The 20,507-nt window shown below is 45.8% G+C and overlaps 1 protein-coding gene across 2 annotated transcripts in view; it reads left to right on the top strand.

The window, feature by feature from the left end:
- Positions 1–20,507, top strand: part of CAMKK1 (calcium/calmodulin dependent protein kinase kinase 1) — an 87,541-nt gene that overhangs the window by 17,401 nt on the left and 49,633 nt on the right. The window lies entirely within an intron of this gene.

Here is a 20,507-nt window from a genome sequence, read left to right as displayed (position 1 = left end):
TGCCGGCAGCTGGGATGCAGCAAGGAGCCCTCCATGGAGCCCAGGGCAGCTTGTGTAACATGCCAGCAAGTCTGGGGTAAGCAGGGGAGGCAGCTTCTGAGTGGAATTTCTTATCCTTGGGCATCTGTGGCTCTGTAAGTCTTTCCAGTCACACCCCAGTTTGCTTTCCCTATGAGCAAGAGGGAAAATATAAATTTTCCTTTGGTGTGCTGAAAAGTTTAGGTAGCAGTCCCATAGATTCAGCATTTCTCCTTGGCACTGATGAAACTTGAGTCATTCATTGCTCAAGAGGATGGAACAGGCAGTGAGGGAAATTCAGTTGGGAACTGAAATACTTGATCAATGCCAGAGGAAACAATAGTGCACAAAAGCCTAGATCTGAAACATGATTGCTGTTGTCAGCTGGAAGCTTGCAGTGGCTTGAGAAGAGCCTGGATGTTTAACTTGCTGTCTCAATTGAAAGGTGTCTGTGGATACCACTGCTTCCTTTAGCACTGCCTCTTGCTTACAGTGTTTAGCAGAGCCTGATAGTGCTCTAGATTAAAGCTGGTGGCAAAAGTCCAATAGTTTCAACCCATCCAATTTTCAGAGGCTCTCTGGAATATGTTTTTTCGTGGGTTTGGCAACCAGATATGCCTGTCAGCTGCTGCTGCAGCCATTAGCAGACAGATTCCTCTAAGACTTGGTGCCTGCCCTGGAGGGACCAGTGAAAATCTGCCATCTCCTGCCCCATCTCCCCAACCCTTATCTTGTCTGCAGGATGCCGTTGGCTGCTATGTCCCTCAGAGAGCTTTCCCTTGCTTTTCTTGCTGGAGTCTGATGGAAGAACTCCCTGCTCTTAGCAATTATTTCATGCCTTTCCTGGGTGTGCTCTGAGCCCCATGGTTGCTCAGAAGTATCAGCCTGCAGGAATTCAGCAGGCGAACGTCTTCATAGTCAGCCTTTGTGAATGTGGCTGAGATAAACCCTTTACTGAACTAAATGTGGTAACAGCTAATCCCTTGGAAACAGTCACCTGGGCCCTGCCTGATGAAAAGAGGCTTTGCTGCTCTGATTAACAGCACTGGCAAGAACATTAACTCACTTTTTATTTGGAAATGAAAAGTACCTCTCCAGTTACTTTCCAGAGTTCAAGGGATTAGGTTCCAGCTGGAATATGAAGGTACGTTTTTTTGCATCTTCCTTCTAAATCTGTAGCTTCAAAAGGCCAGTCAGCCTGATGGGAGACTGCTGCTGCATGTACCCATGCCCTGGTAGAAGGGATCTGCTGCGGTGCAGCAGGCTGGGAATGCTGAGGAGTGCTCCTAGGAGCAGTGGAGCAGGGTGCATCTGTCTGCCTGTGCCAGCGTGTTCTCCTGGGAGCCAGGGCTCAGCATTGTGAGTGAGCCCTGCTGGAGTGGCCGGGCACTGCCTGAAGGGTTGAAGCTTGTCTGTTCCTTGCAAAGAGCCAAATGACATGGCCATTTCCAGTTTGTTCTTTAGCAAGTGCTGGAGGCCATGGAGAGTACGGTGCTATTGCAAAGGCCTTAACAACTCTGCTTTATTTTCTAGGCATGATTTGCATTGGTTTGTTGTTTTTGTTTTGTTTTGTTTTTTTTTAAAGCACAACTCTTGCTTTCAAAATCGAGTGCTAGAAGTTCTATCTGCATTGAAAACAAAACTCCTGTACTTCAGTGAATGCCACTTCAGGCTGTTTTGAGGCTGGGCTTTTATCTTGGTGCTGGTTTCCACGAGGCTGCATGCACAGCTGCTGAGCCTCTGCACTGGCAGCTCTCTGTATGGATCACCAGCAGGCTGAAGGGATTAAAACTGGTGTATAAAATATTTGTCTTTAAAATAATAAACTGAGAAAAGAAATAAATGCTTGTATGAAGGATTTGTTGTCCAGAGCAGGTTTGAGTATTTAAAACACTTCCAAAATCCTTTTGCCTTTCAACCTGTGTTTCTCCTGCTGAAATTCTATTTTAAGTAAATAGCACAAAGTTACCTTAGGAAAGAAAAACACTGCTGTTCAAAGCGTGCTGCACTGGTTAGGTATTTATGGGAGATGCTCAGGAAATGAGCAAACACTTGAAGGTATATGTATTATTTATTATTGCACCTGATTAATTACCACTTCTTGGTTGTTTTGGCTCTGTGTTCTCCCAAGCAGTGCTCTGCAATGTATGTGCTGGCACTTGTTCCAGTTAAACATTGCTGGAGATGAAAGTACAGCTGTTGATCTGTGGGAATTGGGAATCTGGGTGAGGGTGGGCGAGCTGTGCAGCAGGTGGGAGCTCTGGGAAGCCTGGTGTCAGTTCTACCAGCTGCAGTCTGAGGGGCTGCTGAGCCCATTCTGGGGTGGGCAGCAAAGTGTGGTGAACGTGTCTGACTGTATGATGAAGTAGTGACAGCAGGAGTAAAGCCTGATTCTCAAGCATCAGACTGCCAGCAGGAACTCAGGCTTCTTGTCTCTGCAGGAATGCAGGAGTATGGAGTGGAGAAGTCCAGAGTAATTGCTTGAAAGGAGGAGGTGGCTCTTGCCTGTCCCAAACTGTTCTCACTCCATGGGCTTGTATTGCATGCCACACTGCTATTTGTCTGCTCCACGCCCTCTGCAGGCTCACTGCCAGGTGCTGCAGTAAGACGATGCAGCACCATCTCCCTTCCTGCCTGTGCTCCCAGGGTGGGACTGGGAACCCTCTTTATTTATTTCAAGGCCCACCTGACATACTGTGTGAGTGAAGCACATGTCCCATCCGGCAATTTCTCCACAAGTAAGATGAGTTTCTAAGCACCGGTATCTTAATGAGACCCAAGCAAATGAAGTGTGTTTTGAGGTACTTATTTAGTTCCAGTCTGCACATCTGGAGGAATAATCCAGTTAAATTCCACTGGAGATGTGGAATGACTCCCTCTCTCTTCTGCAGAGGCACACAGGTGTGCTTGGCATGCTGTCTTGAGGCTGAGTGACCTGATACAGTGATATGGTGATAGCAGAACAGTTTTGCAGTGCAGCCAAGCAGGTTTTATGTTCAATTGCAATGGGAAGAATGCCCTTCCCTTGCTATTCCAAGCATAACGTGAGGTGGGCCCTTTTCTCCAGCATCAAACAGCTGTGTCTGAGCTGCCCTGTAGAGATGCAAAAAGTTTGCAGAATGCTGCAATCAGAAAAGTTCCATAACCAAATGACTCCTCTGGGGGAGAGGAGTGAGGGGGCCTGCAGGGAGTCATGAGGGAGATGTAGGAACATGCTTTTTATGGGTTTTTGATGCAGAGGCGGCAGCATCGTATTTAATTCTAAGCTGGGAGTTTCTTGGGAATGCATGATTGACACCCAGTAAGGAGAGCAGGATGTTGTTTCTCATCGGTTGGCATTCCTGCTCTCCATTTACCTGCCAGCTCTCCTGTGGAGACTCCTTTCTTTGGATGCCTTTAAACCATCTCCCACTAAACTTCCCTGCAGCCTCACCCAGCATCCTGGAGCCAGCAGCACTCAGGGACCCAGCAACTTCAGTTTGTTTCTCTTCAGCTGGTTTGCCTTAGTTACACTTGGGCTTCTTTTTCTCAGCTGTTCTTCTATATCGGCAGGCAGGAGCCTCCTGGGTTTACGTTGGCCTGTGGCTCGTTCCTTCCCAGGTGCACTGGAGTCAGCCAGCCTTGCTCAGGAGAGGAAGGACAGGTTGTTTGGTTGTTATAGAAAGGGCCATTAAGAGTTTTGTTTTGCTGAAGGATAAACTTCAGCCCAATTCTTCCTCTTGGCCCCGTCCCCTTAATTAAGAGTGTGTTAAAAGCTGTGAGCCTGAGCAGTCTCACTGCAAAGTAAACCAAGAGCGTGGGATTTAGGTGAGTCTTGTTATTGCTGAACAAGGCTTATACTAATAACTGCAATAGAGATTGAACCCAATCCCTGATGAGCTTTCTGGGAATCTGATTCATCTGTTGAACAATGGATTGGAGTTTTTTGTTTTGATCTTATTAAAGAGAGTTAAATTTTTGTCCCTTTCGGAATAGCTGTGGCTCATGAAATACTGCTTGTGCTTTCCTAATTGGCTTCAGGTTTATCTGTGTCTATTATGTTACAGTTTTGCAGGAGCATCTGTCACCATAGCATCAGAATGTTTCCTATGCCAAAAGCACTTGATAAGTACATACATAAATGTGCATGCATACTTTTTTTTTGTCTCGTAGAAAGTGGGAAGACATTCTTCTGGAAGACTGTTTTTGCATGATTGTATTCCCCAAATAGCTAGCTCTGCTAATAGCCCTTTTCAGCTCATGCTGGTTATGGCTCTGGTCCACATGCCTTTGTAGAAGGAGGTGTCTTTCCACTGAGCTTTATGCTAGAACCTGTACAAGCAGAGTTTTACTTTTCTGTTATTCATGGTTAATGTCACGGGGCAGCAGTTCAGTAGTGCTGGACAAAGACAACAACAGAGCTGGGCTCAAAATCTTCTCGTCTGAAGGTCAAGATAGTCAAGTTATGGCAAGGGGAGGAGGGAAATCAGCAGCCCTGTAGTGGAGAAAGAGTACAAGTGTCAGCCACTGGTGTGTCCCCTGGGTAGGCCACAAATGCTGTGCCTTGGACTTTCTGAAACATACAGCAGCAGTGCAGAGAAGCACGACACTTAATGTGAAGATGCAGATGTTTAAAGGCTGTGTGACACAGAAGGCACTGTGGTGTAGAGCTGGGTGAACCAGGCTACCCAGCCTTTGCTGTCAGAAACGTTCCACTGTCTGCAGCAAAGGCTTCCTATCTCCGTTTCACCTTTGATTACAGTTGGTGATTGCTTTTCATGTATGAATGCTTTAAAAATGGAGCTCCCAAAACAGACACGAACTGTTTATATGTATTAATGACTTCAGAAGCTCTGGTTGTTTAAAATTGGAGTGATGAAGTTGCCCTGGAAGCACTCTGTGGAGCAGATCCAGAGCCAGTGGCAGGACAGCATGATGACAGATGCATCCAGCTCTGTCCTTGGGGAGTTTTGTCATTGCTGACTTTACTGGCGTGCTAATGGTGAGGTGAGAAGGAGTCTTACAGGGGTGAGAAATGTGTGTGAAGTGTGTAACCTCCCTGGGACTTGTGCTGCTGCAGAGCTGACGGTCAGCACTATCTCACCGGTAATTTCCATCTGGAACAGGATTAAACCCTTAACCTGAAACCATGGGCTTGTAATGGCTGAGTCTCTATGAGCTGCTTGATTCTGAGTATTTTCCTAGTGATTGCTTCCTCCCACCAGTCTTCTGGGAATTCAGCAGCCAGGAAAGAGAGCTCCATCAGTGTCAGTGACCCTGGCAGCAGGCCTGCTTTGCCTGCTGGTTGGACTCAAACAGCTGCAGGAGTATTTCCAGGGATGTGAGACTGTCCTGGTATCTGTGCAACACACTCCCAGAGAAAGGGATTAAGGTGCCCTGATACAACTAAGCTCCTTTCTTCACCACTTTCTCTACCCACAGAGTGCAACTGCTTATTTGCTGAGAAGATCAGTCCTTTGGGTTTGCTTTTCACTGCAGCCTACATATGTTCCAAGTGCAGTGGTGGTGCGCTAGCTTGCAGTCTTCTAGCAGTCAGTGAGTGCTACTGCTGTTGCTGGGGAGCTGAAGGTGGCTGGTAAGGTCTTGCTGCTGAATTGGTGATCCAGAGAGTGGTTTGGATGGCAACAAACAGCGCAGTTATCCCAGCAGGGAGCAAATGCATCTCATGATGCTATAACCGTGGTGTAAGAGCTGATAATTACCCTTTATTTTGAAGGATGCCTTTAGTATGGGAGAGGTGAGTAGTTTGTAGTAGTATGAAATGCATTTGCATTGGAGCTGCTGTGCACTTCCTGAAGTCTGTTGTTTTTTTCCCCTAACCCTCTTCTTCGTGGTATGACCTCTATGGAGAGCAATTGGTGACTGTGGGGTCTGGGTGGGATTTAGGTGATCCAGCTGCCGGACTTGGCTTTGAGTGGGATCTGAGTTGTCAGTCCTGAAACCCTCAGTCTGAGTCCTTAGGGTGTGCATTTTGAGCCACCTGCAGCATTAGTGCTGTTGGCTGTAAGGATGCTGAAAACCAGGTTCTCTCTCCCTGAACTTGTAGCTGCAGAGTTGTGTTGTGATCACTGGATTTAGCATAAAGCGCTAGCAAGGTTTTCCTCTGTGCCAAAGGGGAAAATGAAGGTGAAATGGCCTTGGCTCCATGAGGAAAGCCTGTGTGTGTTGTTGACTGTTAATATCATTAGTCCAGCACTTGCAAATTGTGAATTCACTCTTCAGTGAGAAACCTCTATTCTCTGATATTCCTTTATAGGTAAACTCATATGCTGATGGCCAGTGATGTGAAAACCCTGGCTGCATTCATCTGGGAGCCCATTAAATGTTTCAAAAAACCTAAACTTTGTGTGTTCCTGAATGGCAGGGGAACTGAATATGGCCAAATCCTTGGTCATAAAATTTAGTTTGACAGTAGTGTGGTGAAGAACAACTGAAATAATTTCTGTGAACTTACTCCATTTACTGTAGGCTTTTTTTGTGCTGTGCTAATTGAACATGGAGAAATTAGCAGCTGCAGAGAAAGGCTGTGCACTGGGCTGTGAAGCAGAACAGACTCATCGCTTCTGTCAGCATGGGGTGCCTGGCTGTTGGCTGGGCACGTTTTGCTGCCGTTGGTGCTGGGGCAGCTGTGTGACCTTTGGGAGAGGGACCAGACCTGCTGACTGATGTTCTTGCCTGCATTTTAGGGAGAAGGTGCGTGGACTGTGTGCCCTAGGCCTGCTTTCTGAGCTTAAGCCAGTAATTCTCAGACACCTATACCTCGAAGCTGTTTTCCTTCCTATGAATGTGTACTACAGAACATTTGTGAAGGTGCATGCATTAATTTTGCAAGGTGCTTGGTTTCCTTTGGAATGGGAGAGTATTTAAGTACCCTATGTGGCTTGACTTAATGCTTTTCCAGCTCATTTTAAAACAAACAAACAAACAAAAAAAAACTGTTTTGAGAGCAATGGAAGGATGTTGAAAGTTGGGCTGCAGCCTTGGCACCTGCCTGTGTAGCCCTGCTGGCTCTGAGATATGGGCTCGTTTGCATTTGCAAGGTGCTGAGCCGAAAGAAAGGCTGATGCCAGCAGTCTGTGTGACTTAACTCGAGTGCTAGCTGAGCGTGGAGGCAATTCCAAAGTTGGTTTTTCAGAACGGTTTAAAATGTGAGCTCACACATGGTTTTTCTCCACTCTTTCATCAAGGAGTTTCCTAGCAGCGTTGTCTACCTTAGCGTGACAAGATCAGCCGCAATTACACTCGTGTCTGAAATGGGAGCCCCTTCCTGACCTTAGAGTGCTGCTGCATTAACAGAGAAAACAGCAAGTGATTTAGGTAATGAAATGATTTGCATTTGGTCATGAGTTGAATGAGACTTCCAAAGCCAAAGTGCTTATTCATCAGATGACTCACATCTTAGTCACTGTAGAATAAAGTGCTTCTCTTTTTGGGTGCTCCCAAGAATGGCATGGGTAGAGATTAGCCTAAAATGTTTACCTCCCCCTTTGATTTTTTTTTTTTTTAATATCTTAAAAAAGAATGATTGTGGGAGGGAGTATAATGCAGTTAAGTCAAGGCTGTTGGAAAGAACATGATGGGAGGTTCATCAAACAGAATTTGAAACAGCTCTGTCTGGCAATTAAGATATATCCCAAGAACTTAGCCTGGATTTTATAGCAGTACTTGATTTCGCTGTTTGTTTCCTGGTCAGGCACAGTGATTTCATGCTTCTAAGTCAGACTTCTCAGGCTTTGTTCTCAGGGTACATGAGTGTCCACATTCTGGGTAAGTGCAAGTCTAATCCTATTCTCAAATCCCTGTGCCACCAGCAGTACATTAAAGTGTGTTTAGCTGGAAGCTGTACTTTGAAACACTCTTGAGATTGCTGTGCAAATAAAGCCTTGCTGTTCTCAACTTTCTGTTTGTGACTGCATTTCTTTTACTAGAATATTGAAGAAGTTGACTTGAAACCTGATTGTTCAGAGATGTGCATGTGTTTAAGCAAGTGAACAGAATATCTGAGAACCTGGGGGAACAATCGAAGTTACTTTAGATAAAGCTGGCAGTGGATTACATATATAGCAAATAAGCTGAGGTTTTCCCTTTTTCCCTCCAATCTTTCATCATCCTAATATCACAGTCACCGTACAACAAACATAACAAAGGCCACTTCTCATCCAACAGACAGGCTTTGAGTGGCACATGGTGGTCTCTGCTTCTCACTCAACCTGCACAACTGGGTAGTAGCCCATGTGGGAGCTCTGTACAGGGACTGACGTGGGGTGTTGCTGACAGTTTAGGCATAGGCTTTGCTAAGCTGGATGTGGTTGAAATCTTATCAGTATGTCAGAGATCAAAAAAGAGGATGCACTGCTGTCAAAACCAGGTCACTAATCACAGCCCTGGTGCAGACGTTTTGTTTTCTATCAGGAATGATGTGGTGATGGTATTTTAAAAAAGAAAAAAAATATATATTCTGACATTAGATCTACTTTTAGAACGGTGTGTTCAGCTATAGGAAGAATAAAAGGGCAAATAAAGTAGCCAGAGATTTGTCATCAGAAATCTGGGGTTCTCTTACTGGCTTTAATGAAGCCAGGCCGTCTGGCCATAGCTCCTCTCTCTGAATGTTCTCCTGGCCTTGGGGGAATAGGCAACGTGTGTAGAATGTGGATAGGTCACAGCAGGTAGTAGGAAATGAGGATTTCCCAGTGAAATGCATTAGGCTACAGTTTCAAAAACGGGAAGCTGAAGGATGGGGTTTTGCTGCTAACAACCGGTAAAAGGAAAGCCAAGAATAGTTTTCTAATGAGTGTCTTTTTTCAAGTATTAGGGAATAATTCACAGGCCTGTAGGTCTCTGTAATTGTCTCAGCCGGATCTCCTGGGTTACAGGCATGAAGCACTTCACCAGCAGTCATTTTAAGAGAATTCAAGTAAAGTGGAATTTATTACTTGCTCATTATGTTCTCCAGTTTGTTTTGCATTTTTAATTCCAAGAGTAGTTTCTTTGTGTTCTGTTTTCTGACCTAACTAATTTACAAGACTATTGCTAAACCTCAAAGGCAATGTATAATTATGAGATAATATATGATAATGATGGTAATAATAAAGGCAAATGTTAGCTGTTTGGTGTTGCTACTGCACAGAAAACCTTCCAAGTGAGGTTTACTTCACTTGCAGAGAATGTAGATAGAGCTGCAGATAAAAGCTGCCTCCAGGCGTGGATTTATTTGTATTTCTGTTGAGTGGTTGGTTGATGATATTGGGTGTTTGTGGTATGCCCTTCCAAAAAGGAGTGTGTGCCTCCCAGATGTCAACAAGCAATTAGTGGGCATGGGAGAACACCTCGCTCCCTGTTTCTGGGTGTAGGGAAACACTTCTTGTGGACTCCAGCAGTTGTAAAGCAAACAAACACAGTAGTAAAGGGCTGGAGAGGGATGCTGCAAAAGAAACAGGGTAAGAGCTGCTGCTAGAGCATCTTCAGCATATGGGTGGTATCAGTGATTTTTGGAAGACTAGAGTCCAAGTGTAGCTGATCTGAGTAACCAGGTGAGCTCTTCACACAGTGCTCTGCTGCCCCATGCTTGATGTGCATCCGTTCTCCCCACATCTTGTGTGCACAGCTGCAAGCTCCTTGGATTCAGCCCAGCCCTGCTGCTGTGGTGTGTGTGACACAGGCAGTGCCAGCAGCAGAGCTCTGGTGCTACAGTGAACCTTCACTCGCTGCATGTGGGCACAAGGCTCAAGGTGGCTGTTGGCTGTGTGTCACATCTTGCACAGGCAGCTTGTGCAGGTGGAGTGAGGAAACCTGGACAGGGGTAGCTCCATTTGAGGGGGTGGATGTAATGAGAAATATTTCTAATGCTTCTTCACCAGAGTCCTCCTATTCTAACGAACAGCTGTAAATGCAGATGTGGGAGAAAATAATGCTGTCTGTCCTGGGAAAGAAATGCTGGGCCAGCTCTGTGGTCGAGCATCTCATTTTGATATGATCAAACACATTGATCCAGACACTTGCTTGAATCTATTTCCACGTTTTTCAGGCTGAGTTGTTCATTGGTTTGCATGTGAATGCTGTTCCTTCTGATGTCCTAGGATTGTAGTTAAGGTTCAAATATGTGCGTAAGTGTTTTGCTGTAATAGAGCTGCTATCTGCATTGCAGAGACAAGCAGTGTGTGGTGAAACTTGGTGGCGGTGCCCAGACTAATTGCTCTGAGATGCATCCTGGAAGGTGCTGAACACCCTGGCCGGGAGCCAGCAAGGCTTTTAAACACACTTTCCTTTTTCTCCATGTTGTTAGCAGTTTTGTTATTTGATTTCTCTTCTTCAGCAACCAGAGAAGGATACCTGAGTAGCTGGAGCTGTGTAATTCATCTCCCAGCGATACCCTGACCTGTACTGCAGGAAGATCTCCTGGGACCTGTGTAGCTGACAGAGGCAGGTATTGCTGCTGTTGTCTGGGTCTGTTGGCTTTCAGTCTTCTTTCTTCTGTGCTCCTTTGCTAGTGGTAGGGCAGGCCATGCTGCCAAGTAGTGGTCAGGCTGCATTTGCAAACCACATCCCTTGTTTCCACCTGTCTGTGCTTGCTATTAAACTTCACTGTTTATTTCCTTCCTCTCCTTTTGACCTGTATTTGTTTTCCCTTGCCTTAGTCTTTGGAGGCAAACTGCCAAATTCAGGTTGTGTTTTTAAGTGGCATTGCCTATGATGGAGCCCAGGACAAGAGGTTTGGGGTCTGCTGGCTCATGGAGCTTTCAGGGTGTTGTTCTTTAGCTTTGCCTGCTGCGTGCGTGAGATGATGGCCCCAGAAGGAAGGAGATTTCAACTCTGCCAAAAGAAAGCTCCTTGCATTTTGCCATCGCTGTCAGCTCTGTCCCTGCTTTTCCCATGGTGGCAGTTCCTCTGTAGCTCAGCGTGACTCTTTAGCCAGGAGCAGTGCCTGGGCTGTGGAGCAAGGCGTCTTCTCCTTCCAGCTGCTAGCAAGAGGGCTAAGAGCTTCCCTGACTTTTGTCTCAGGGTGTCTGTGGGGGAGGCTCCTGAGAGCCTGGAAGTGTCTCAGGCTTTCCTGAACCCAGCTGCAGGCTTGAGGGAATTTGCAGAAGGGATCAGGCATTCAGGCTGCTGAGCTCTATAGAGAACAAGAATGGCTATGTTGGCCCAGCAAGTGGAGGAAGCTGCTGTCAAAATCTCCTCTCAGAAAGGAGCGTCTCTGTACAAGCAGCTTTATTCCATGCCCTTCTCTGCTACCTGCTTACTTGATAGCCAAAAATGTGCTTTCTGCTGTTCTTCCTGCTGCAAATCTGTGGAGTTGATGGTGCTGAGGGACGGATTCAGATCTTTAGAAAGGATCTGGCTGGTTGGATATAGCTTGTGGTGCTTGTCCTGAGCCACAGAAAATGGGGACAGTGCTTTGGTGTCCCAAGGCTGCTGGCACCCCAGCTGCAGCTGTCGTCAGTCTTGGGCTTGCTGTGCAGAACCAGAATCACTGAGGGGTGAATTAGGTGTCCCAGGTGGCATTTTCACACTCCTTTTTCCATGGGAAGCTGCCCATGGAAAATTTCATTGGTACTTTGGTGTTTCAAGGCCTTTTTTGTGCGCTGGTGAAAGCCTACGTTCCTGGAATGGCATTGCAGGGACCCGAAAGAATGGCTTTCTGCTGAGCAGCTCGCTTTGTGCCTCACTGGATAATCTCCAGTCATCGACCTTGGGGTTTTGAAAGTGCGCTTGACTTAAAGAGCTAAAGCTTAAGGCTTCAAAGGAATTGAGAAACCTGCTACCCTTTAAATTTCCAGCAGCGTGGGCTGTGTGCTCTATTAATGGTAGCTGCCATGGAGGTTACCTGGTTGTGACTCCTGTGGGATCTCTGCTGTCTGATCCCTGGAACCTGTTCGCCTCTCCACTTCTGCCTTTGATTTTGCACAGGTGAACTGAGGCCATGTTTTCAAGTCCTGGGCTTTCTAAAGATGTGGGGATTATCAGAAGATGGGAGTTGCTTGTGTGGAAGTACAGGAAAAAAACCTGAGTTCTGAATTTGAAGTCCAGCTGTCTTATAGCTGTCATTGTTTCTTTCTTGCTCTGTGTGGTTCTCCATTGCCTGATCTCTCACTTTGGGTCATGCAGATGTAGAGGGCTGGAGGCCTTCAGGCCATGGACAATGGGAGATATTTGTTGGGCTAATTCCCCTAAGTAAAAACTTCAAAGAGATCCTCTTGAATAGAAATCTCCACTCACATTTGAACTGCTGGGAAGAAGAAAACCTATTGTGTTCACTGCTGTACATTTTTACTGGCAATTGGTGATCCTAGAACAGCTGGAAAGTCATGTTCTTAAAAGTCTAGAAAGATTTTCCAGTGCGGATTTTCTCACGGAACTGAGCAACTCAGTATTCCTTCAGATCTCTCAAAGCTGAAAGCTTTTTCCTTAGCTGAGAGGAAGATAAGCCTCTTAAGACCAGCATGTAAAAATGTGAACTTGTTCTGTCTGGTGGCTTTTTCAGTTTATTGTGGATGCTTTTGAAACAGCACTAACTTCAGTGGTTGTCTGTGCTGGAAGATGTGGGGCTGGCAAACATATTGGATGCTGAGTTACTTGGCTGCTGTATTGGTATGTACACTTTATGTGCACTTTCCCCAGTCCCACTTTGCTGTTCCTAAATGACACCAGTGTTGTTCTGGGATGATTTGCTTTTATATAATTAAATTCCTCCATATTGTGCAGCACTAGGAAGTCTGAGCATTCATGAGCATCTCAAAAGCAGAGTAAGCCATGGCAGTTGGTACAGCAAGATGTTGATGGGGGAGGAGGCAGGCAGGCACCCACCTCCTCAGCTGAGCCTGGGAAATGGACTGCAGAAAGCAATAAATTAAAGAGGAAGAAGGAAGCAGCCTGGAAGCGTGCAGGCTGTCTGTGCTGGGTGCCAGCATGCAGTGGTGAGCTCAGACACCGCTTTTGGAAAAGAAGCCTGTCTGCTCACTCTGGGGTTGTTTCTTCCCTCCTTCCTGTTTGTTTATTTCACCAGTGTACATTGCAGGCTCAGCCAAGGAAACAGAATACTGCTCAGACTCACAGGGCCTTACTACAGAATCTGTTCCAGGCAGGGGAATTCCGATAGAAATACAGTTGCAGCTGAGCTGGCATTTGTGGTTAGGAAACGCTCTGGTTTGCTTGTAACTGGAGCAGGTTTGAGGCAAAAGAAATCAAAGCAATGCAGCTTAATTTGTTTGTTTTTTTTTTTTTAACAAGACTGTACACACACACTGGTGTGAGGAGAGTGGTATATTCTTTTTCTCTGCTCCTTTTTTCTGCAGCTTCTCAATTCAGTTGGGTAGAGGAGGAACCTTGGTGGATTTGAGACTCCTGAAGATGTGGTGAATGTTAGTAGCAGGTAGAGAAGAGGGCTGGAAGAAGGCTCCAGTCCCATCAGGTGCCCTCATGGGCATATGCTCCCTGACCTTGGCATCCATTGAGATGAGAGAACACAATGGAGGCAAGCAAGCTACCTTGGTTACTTTGCTTGCACAACAACTAATTTATGCATATTTATGCATTTTTTTCTCTGAATAGAGATCTAGCCAACCTTGACAGCTCACTGGAAAGAGGAAACTCAAGCCTAGCAAGAAAATTTCCCTGCAGTGCTCATCCCATGCCTTTCCAGTTGGCAACGATAAGAGTGGGGGGATCTTTGCTGTGGGATAATCTGCTGCTTTGTTGCATAGTCCAGGGGGACAGGGATCACTTCTGCTCTGGTGTAGGAGTACGGGACCTATATATGCCCTCAAAAGCTGGATTTTTACCCAGTGTTGCTGTAAATGAGGGCCCAAACATTATACTGAGATGAGTGCACTTCCTGCAAATAGCCGTTGGGTGCACAAGACAGGCAAAGAGAGAGAGAAAACATGGGCCTGTTGTCCAGTGAAAGGACACAAAGGTGGGTTGTAGGCTTGGGTGAGGAGGAGATGAGACAGCTGTGATTGTTCAGCCTGGAAAAGAGAAGGCTCCAGGAGATATTCTCCATGTGTCTAAATGCCTCAGGGGAGGATATAGAAAGAAGACATCTGGATTCATCTCAGTGCAGTCAATCAAGAAGCAATATACACAAGCTGCAATAAAGAGAACTCCATTTTTCATTCTGTTTCTCTTATTCCCCTCCTTCCTTTCTCTCCATACTATGTGAAATGCTTTCCATAGTTTGCTTGCTCATGCCCTGGGTCCATTTTGACGAGCTGTGTCCTGCTTTGCTGCACAGTCACCCAAAAGCTCTTTTAGCAATTGCAGGGTTTTTGAGACAGGTTTGTTTTGTGCTTGGTTCTGCTTCCATGAGATCAAAGAGGATTTTGCCATTGTAGAGAGATAGAACTCACCTGTGGAGACTGATCTGCTGCTCAGCTCCTCTTGAATTCTTCATTTCAGCTTCACTGCATCTTCCTCTGTGGCAGTTTTGAAATATCATCATGGATTGCAGCAGCAGATGGCTCATCTAAGTCTAATTCTTTCCCGTAGAACAGCTTCTTTCTTTAACCTGCCATTTACCTTCACAGGGAAGAGACGTTTGAAAAGTCATTATTGGAATGAAGACCCTGAATATTTAAGACTCCCTAACTGAGGTAGTTGTTTTGCTCATGAATCAATTAGGTCTGGCTACTGCCTTGTTCATTAATAATTTTAAAATAACTCTTTCAAACTTCATGTAGTTGGACATTCTTGGTTAACTTTTTGAAGCACCCCCTCTCTGGCTGTTTAAATGCCACCTCCAGCAAGCTGTGCTCCCTGCCACTGCTGCCCCCTCACCAGGGAATCATGCTGCCCATACCTATAATATGAAGTCCAGTTCTTCCATGCTAATGTCTGCAGGGTCTTTTGGTGGTAAGGCAAACAATCCCACGTGGTCACAGATGTGCTGGGACATCTGCTTGGTCATCCATTGTAACCAGACTTGTTGCTCTTCTCCCACGCTGCCACCTCCATCCTTCGTAGCCACAGTGTCTGTGGCTAACATCAGCCTGGTTCAGCAGCTAGGATCCTTTCCCTGCAAGTCTTTTATGTCACTTGTCACAAGGACAAGTGGGATTTGTTATAATCTGAGCTCAGGTTGTCTGCAGGGATGGTGTGGGTGTTGGGATGTGCCAGGTCACTCTGGAGATGCTACAGAGATGGTGAGTGGAAGTACTTATTCTGCAGCTGTGTGGGCTGAGTCACTCATTGACCATTCCCTGCGTCTTCTTGGCTGTAACTTGCAAAATAAAACCACTTTTAATGCTCCTACACTGATAAACAGCTTTAAAAGACTCAAGCAGAAACAAATATAGTCCAGAATCAGTCTGATAACCAGTGTTGCTGAACCTCTGTCTGCTACAAAACACAGCATGAAACCTGCTGCATGAAAATGCTTACAGCATGGCCAGAATGTAGAATGGCATGAGTCCTCCTGATTTCTTAGTGCTGTTCCCAACAATGCCATGGTTGAAATGTGAAAGTATTGCTGCACCCAGTAAAATCACATCCTTGGCTCCTATTTTACCAGCATTATCTGGATTGTTTCGTGTTCTGATATCACGCTTAGATGAATTTGGCACTCCTAAATGTTTCTTGCTACAGGAATTTCCTTAAGTAGAAACTTTGTCTTCAGAGTAATTTTTGGTTGATTATTGCTTATATATGCAATTAGTGTAATTGCATCTGCTTATGCAAATTTATTGAGTCATATAATTAGAACATGGAGTGATGAAATATAATGCAGTTGGGAAAATCTTTTGTAAACCTTCCTGAGCTCAGTACCCTGTGCATGAGGTGGTTGTTATCTCTCATGCTGTGGCTGGTAGACTGGAGCTTTTAGTTCAGCATCTTATTTAGTTTCAAAACACAGTTAAAATGTGCTGCTAATTACTCCAACACTGATATCATTGTGCTCCTGGCCCAAAGGCATATTTTTAATATAGTATCAGGAAGCTGCTGCTGAGCTCAATCCTGCTGTCTGATGTCTGCATACGTACCTTGCACCAGGAACAGAGAAGCAGCAGAGTTGTCTCCTTTGCTGAAGTGAAGAGAGAAGGTCAGGGATGGAGCAGTGTGTCATTCTCATCATTTGTAGCTCCGGGGCTGAACTGATGCTAAAATGCCTTTTGGAAACACCCTGCCTTGTTAAGACACACAGGCACTAACACAAAGGACGTGGAGGTGATGGGTTTTCCAGAAGAAGGAATGCGGCCAGGAGATGTTTGTTTGTCATTTGGGAAATGTGGCAGGGCAGGTGCCTGAACCTCACTTCTCAGATTTCTCACGCAACACCTGAATTGCAGAAATACTGTGCTGGCTTTTTTTTTTGTCATTCAGCAGTTACATTTGAAGCTGTGCTACGAGCTGCACAGAAGTAATCAAAGCTCCTCTCTTTTATGATCTAATTTTCAGCTGTGGCACAACAACCAGGCTCACTGCCAAGAATTGTGGAGAGAAGAGGAAAATAGACTAGAATTATTATAGTAGGATTGAGTGGATTCTCAGCAAGATATGATTGTCTGTGCTGTGACACAAGAGCCTTGAAAGGCGCAGAATGAGGCACGTGCATGGCACGTATGTAAAAAGCACAAACACTATGTTCTTATTTATTATTTGGGTTGTAGTGCTGTCTCCTGGTTCTGGCTGGGAGTCTGTACTGATAGCAGCTTACCCTTTTCCCAGTGGGGACGTAGTCTGAGTGGCTGGTCTGGTATCCATCTGTCTTGATTATCTCTGCAAGGGTTGCAGAGGTTTACTTTTTTTTTTTTTTTTGGCTTCACAGAGCTGTATCTCCTCATAGCAGTTGGGTGCTCCATCTGAACCACCATTCAACTGGTGGCTATCTGAAGTGAAGGTGGTTCTCTCAGGTACAGAGAAGCATGTGAAACAACCCACTGGGGATTTGTATATCTCAAGAGGGGCTCATGGCAGCTCAGACTGAGTTCACCTTCAGCTTCTATAGTCTGAAGGTGTCTGAGCCAGCTGCTTGGACTCTGGGCGTGGGCCTTGTCCGGGTGTGAGAGGCCAATGGCATCAGGGTGGTGTTTGTGGAGCATCTCCCTGGTATCAGGGTAGTGGGCTTTGCTCAGGTAGGTCCTGCAGACCCAGATGCAGAAAAGGGAATGCAGGGGGGACTCCAGTATGGAAATAGTCACAGGCTGTGTTCTTTGGTGTGGAGAGACAGCTCAAGCTCTGCAAGGAACTTACTGACCTACTATTTCAAACATGTCATTTGAGGAGCTGTTCAGGACTTGGCAGCCCAGTCTAGGACTTGCTGCTTCTCTCCTTAAGGGGAGTTTCTGGCTCTAATTGACAGCAGCCAGAGCAGGTTATCAATCCTGCACTGCTGTGGGGGAATATCTGAAGGGAAATGCAGCACAAGGTAGGGCTAGCTGGAGCCACGAGAGCCTGTGCAGCCAACTGTGGCCCAGGGTAGGGCTGAAGGCCTGGCAGTGTTGGGTACTGACCTGAAAGATGCAGGTCATGGAGGTGCCATCGCCTTGCAGGTGGCCTGTCCCAGCACACAGCTATCTGCACTGCTTAGAAAACTTGTCCTGATTCCTGATCTTGCTGTTGTCTATTAAAGGAGCAGACTAAACGGCCCATGAGCTTTGGAAACTCTCTCTGTGGAAGAGCCTGTGGGTCTTGTGAGATCAAAAGGCACCAAATAGAGCTGGCCTTCAAATGGGGACACACAGGCGTCCCGGCCAGTTCCCAAGCTGGCACAGAGGACACCAACCTCAGGCATTTGAAGAGATCTCCAGCACTGAGCAGTAGCTAAATTGCTGCCTCATTGCTTTGCTTGCAAATGCTTGTTGTAGTTATGCTTCAGTGATCTGTTTTACTACAAAGGCTCCTTATTTCCTTTGCACAGGGCAAATACATTCTCAGAGACAAAAAAGGGGAAGTGGGATGAGGTGGGCTGAGGGTGGTATAATAATTTTAACCTGGAAACTGTGACAGATGAAGCTGTAAAGTCATTTTTCTGGGCAGCCTGTGGCAAAGTCAGGAAATGAAGCTGGATGTGCTGAGCCCAGGGCCTTGTAACCTCCTGGTCCTTTCTGTAAGAACGTTTTTACTTAGCCATATGGAAGGACCGAGCAGTAAACTATGTTTACAATTTCTATTTTTCAGACAGTGCTTTGAAATACTTTATGGTGTAGCAAAATTAAGTTCACCCATCTCTCTTACAATACATAGAGATTTTTTCCAGAATCACACTCCTTTTAAAAACATATTTTCTGCCACGCTCTGCTCGCTGCCTATCTGGGAAACGTGTGCAGCTATTTGATAAATAGACTGCAGAAAACACCAGTGAAGTCGCAGTCTCCCTGCAGGAGAGGAATAGCTAAAGGGAAGAATGGTAAATAAGATATGTGTAAGTAAATTAATTCTGCTCATATAAGCTTGTTTGCAGCTTTAGTTCCTGTCTGCAGCAGAATCTTCTGATCTGCAGCAGGTGGTCGGTGTTGTTTGGGATCAGAGCGGTGAGCCTGAGAGGAGCCTCGCACACAGAGCTGCAGCAGGAGCTCTAAGGAGGTAGTTGTGGTGTGTTTCACTGGCATTTCCTGCTGCAACGAGGTGCAGATGTGTTGCAGCCTGACAAACTGTGCAAATCCACCATTAATTTTGCCTGGTAGAAATAAGTAATTGTCTTTTTTCCTGAGTTTTCTGCAAACTGTGAGATTGCTCAGTGTGTAATTGATTTGTTTAGTCAGAAAATATGGCTTTTTTGAAATACTTTAGGGAGGTTTAATTGTGAAAAGGAATCCTTTAGAACAGCACAATCCAAAACAAGCCTGACTGTCAAAATGAACAGTTATTTAAAGTTCTGCTGTTTGTTTTTTAATACTTCCAGCAGCATTGATGCCATATAGATTTATTTGCTTTGATGTGGTGAACCATGTATGCGTTTTGTTGGTGGCTTTTGTTTTTTTGGTGAAGATGTGAATTAACCATAAGATTTACACTGAAGCGTTCACACTTCTGGAGGCAAACAGATGTGGGCTGCACCCTTCAGTTAGTCTTTCAGTGAGTCCATCCTGTTAAAGTCTTCTGTCTCTTTGAAGCTAGAGTGTTTGAAGAGGGTAGGAGTTGCAACCCAGCCCTGGAGTTGTGCTGCAGCACGAGGAGAGCAGCTTTGGAGGGAATGGGGCAGCCACGGGCTGTAACCTGATGTTCCTAAGTGGGAAGAAGCTTTGAAAGAGTAAACCCTGCCTGTGTTGCAGACAACAAATCCTCCACAGGTTTCATGCAAATGCACTTCAGAGGACAGGGTTCATTGCTGAGGCAGCTCCAGGCTGCAGCTGGCTCTCCACAGTGAAGCTTGTTATTAAAGACAAACTAGCGAGGCTTAATAATGGGAGCTGTAGGTGAACAAATTGGGGTTAGAGAGAGCAGGGAGGTCTGGCAAAGGGGGTGTAGTGCTGGTTTGCCCTGTGGCTTTGTGCTGGAGCCCTGCACCCCTTCCCTTGCTGCTGCAAGTCACCCCTACTGCCTGCCTCCTGCTCTAGAAGGGATCTGTGCTTTGGGATTGAAGGGTTTAAATATAGTTTTAATAGAAGCTTTTAAAGTTGATTTCATCATTTCATTACTGTTCTGAGTGAGTGACGTTTCTGTCAGTTTATTTCAAACATGCCTGCAGGAAAGGCAGGAGATGGGGGAAGGTTATACCAGGGAGGGGAAGGAGGTGAACAGAGGGCCTGTGGTGAAGGATGTGTTGGATTTGGATGTTGCCTTCCTGTGACATTCAGTGCACGGCATGCTTTCCCTGTGGTTGGCCTGTAACCTAGGGTTAAATCTGCCATCCAGATCTTTCTCAGGTTTCCCTACTGACATAAAAGGTTTGCTTATCTTTGTCTGCTGTGCTTCTGCAGCAGTCCTGCAGGTTGTTCCTCTTTGCAGCAGCATTCGGCTGCAGTTTCACTGAGCATCTCTGGGAAGCTTCAAAGGCCAGGCTCGACCTTTGCTCCATGCTTCCTGGGGAAGTCACCTGTGTTCCCAGGCTGGTGGCTGGATGGGGCTTTTTGAACTCACTCAGCCCACCTGTTCCTCCTGTAAATTAAGTGTAGTGACCATGAAAACAAGGCGTTGTGAGTGACATCCAGCTTCCGTGGTTGCTTTGCATGTAGAGAGCCAAAGGTTGCAATATCTCCATGTTAAGCCTACAGTAAAGTGTAGTTCTCTGGATGTAATCCAGGATTCTGTGACTAATGCTCTTTAGATTCTCCCCAAAAACAGTGATCAAATGATGCATCTGGCAGCAGCACATCTTTAGAAGTGATTAAGGGTTGACAGACGTGCTGCAGAGGATCATTTCCTGCTCTGGACCACACTGGGAAGACTGAACTCTCTGGTTCAAATTGAAACTGAAATTAGCATGCAGGAAACAGTGAATTTTATTCAGCAGTTATAGCTTTGTGTTACATTTTCATTTCGTAGGTCTTTTCCAAAGGAAAAGCCAATTCCTACATGCTGATAATCATTAAGCCTTGTTGATTTGCAACTCAGAG

The sequence above is a fragment of the Tympanuchus pallidicinctus genome, unplaced genomic scaffold (assembly GCF_026119805.1).
Source record: "Tympanuchus pallidicinctus isolate F22 unplaced genomic scaffold, pur_lepc_1.0 scaffold24, whole genome shotgun sequence".
Classification (NCBI taxonomy): domain Eukaryota; kingdom Metazoa; phylum Chordata; class Aves; order Galliformes; family Phasianidae; genus Tympanuchus; species Tympanuchus pallidicinctus.
The sequence above is the reverse complement of the archived record's forward strand: the minus strand, read 5'-3'. Positions and strand labels throughout refer to the sequence as shown.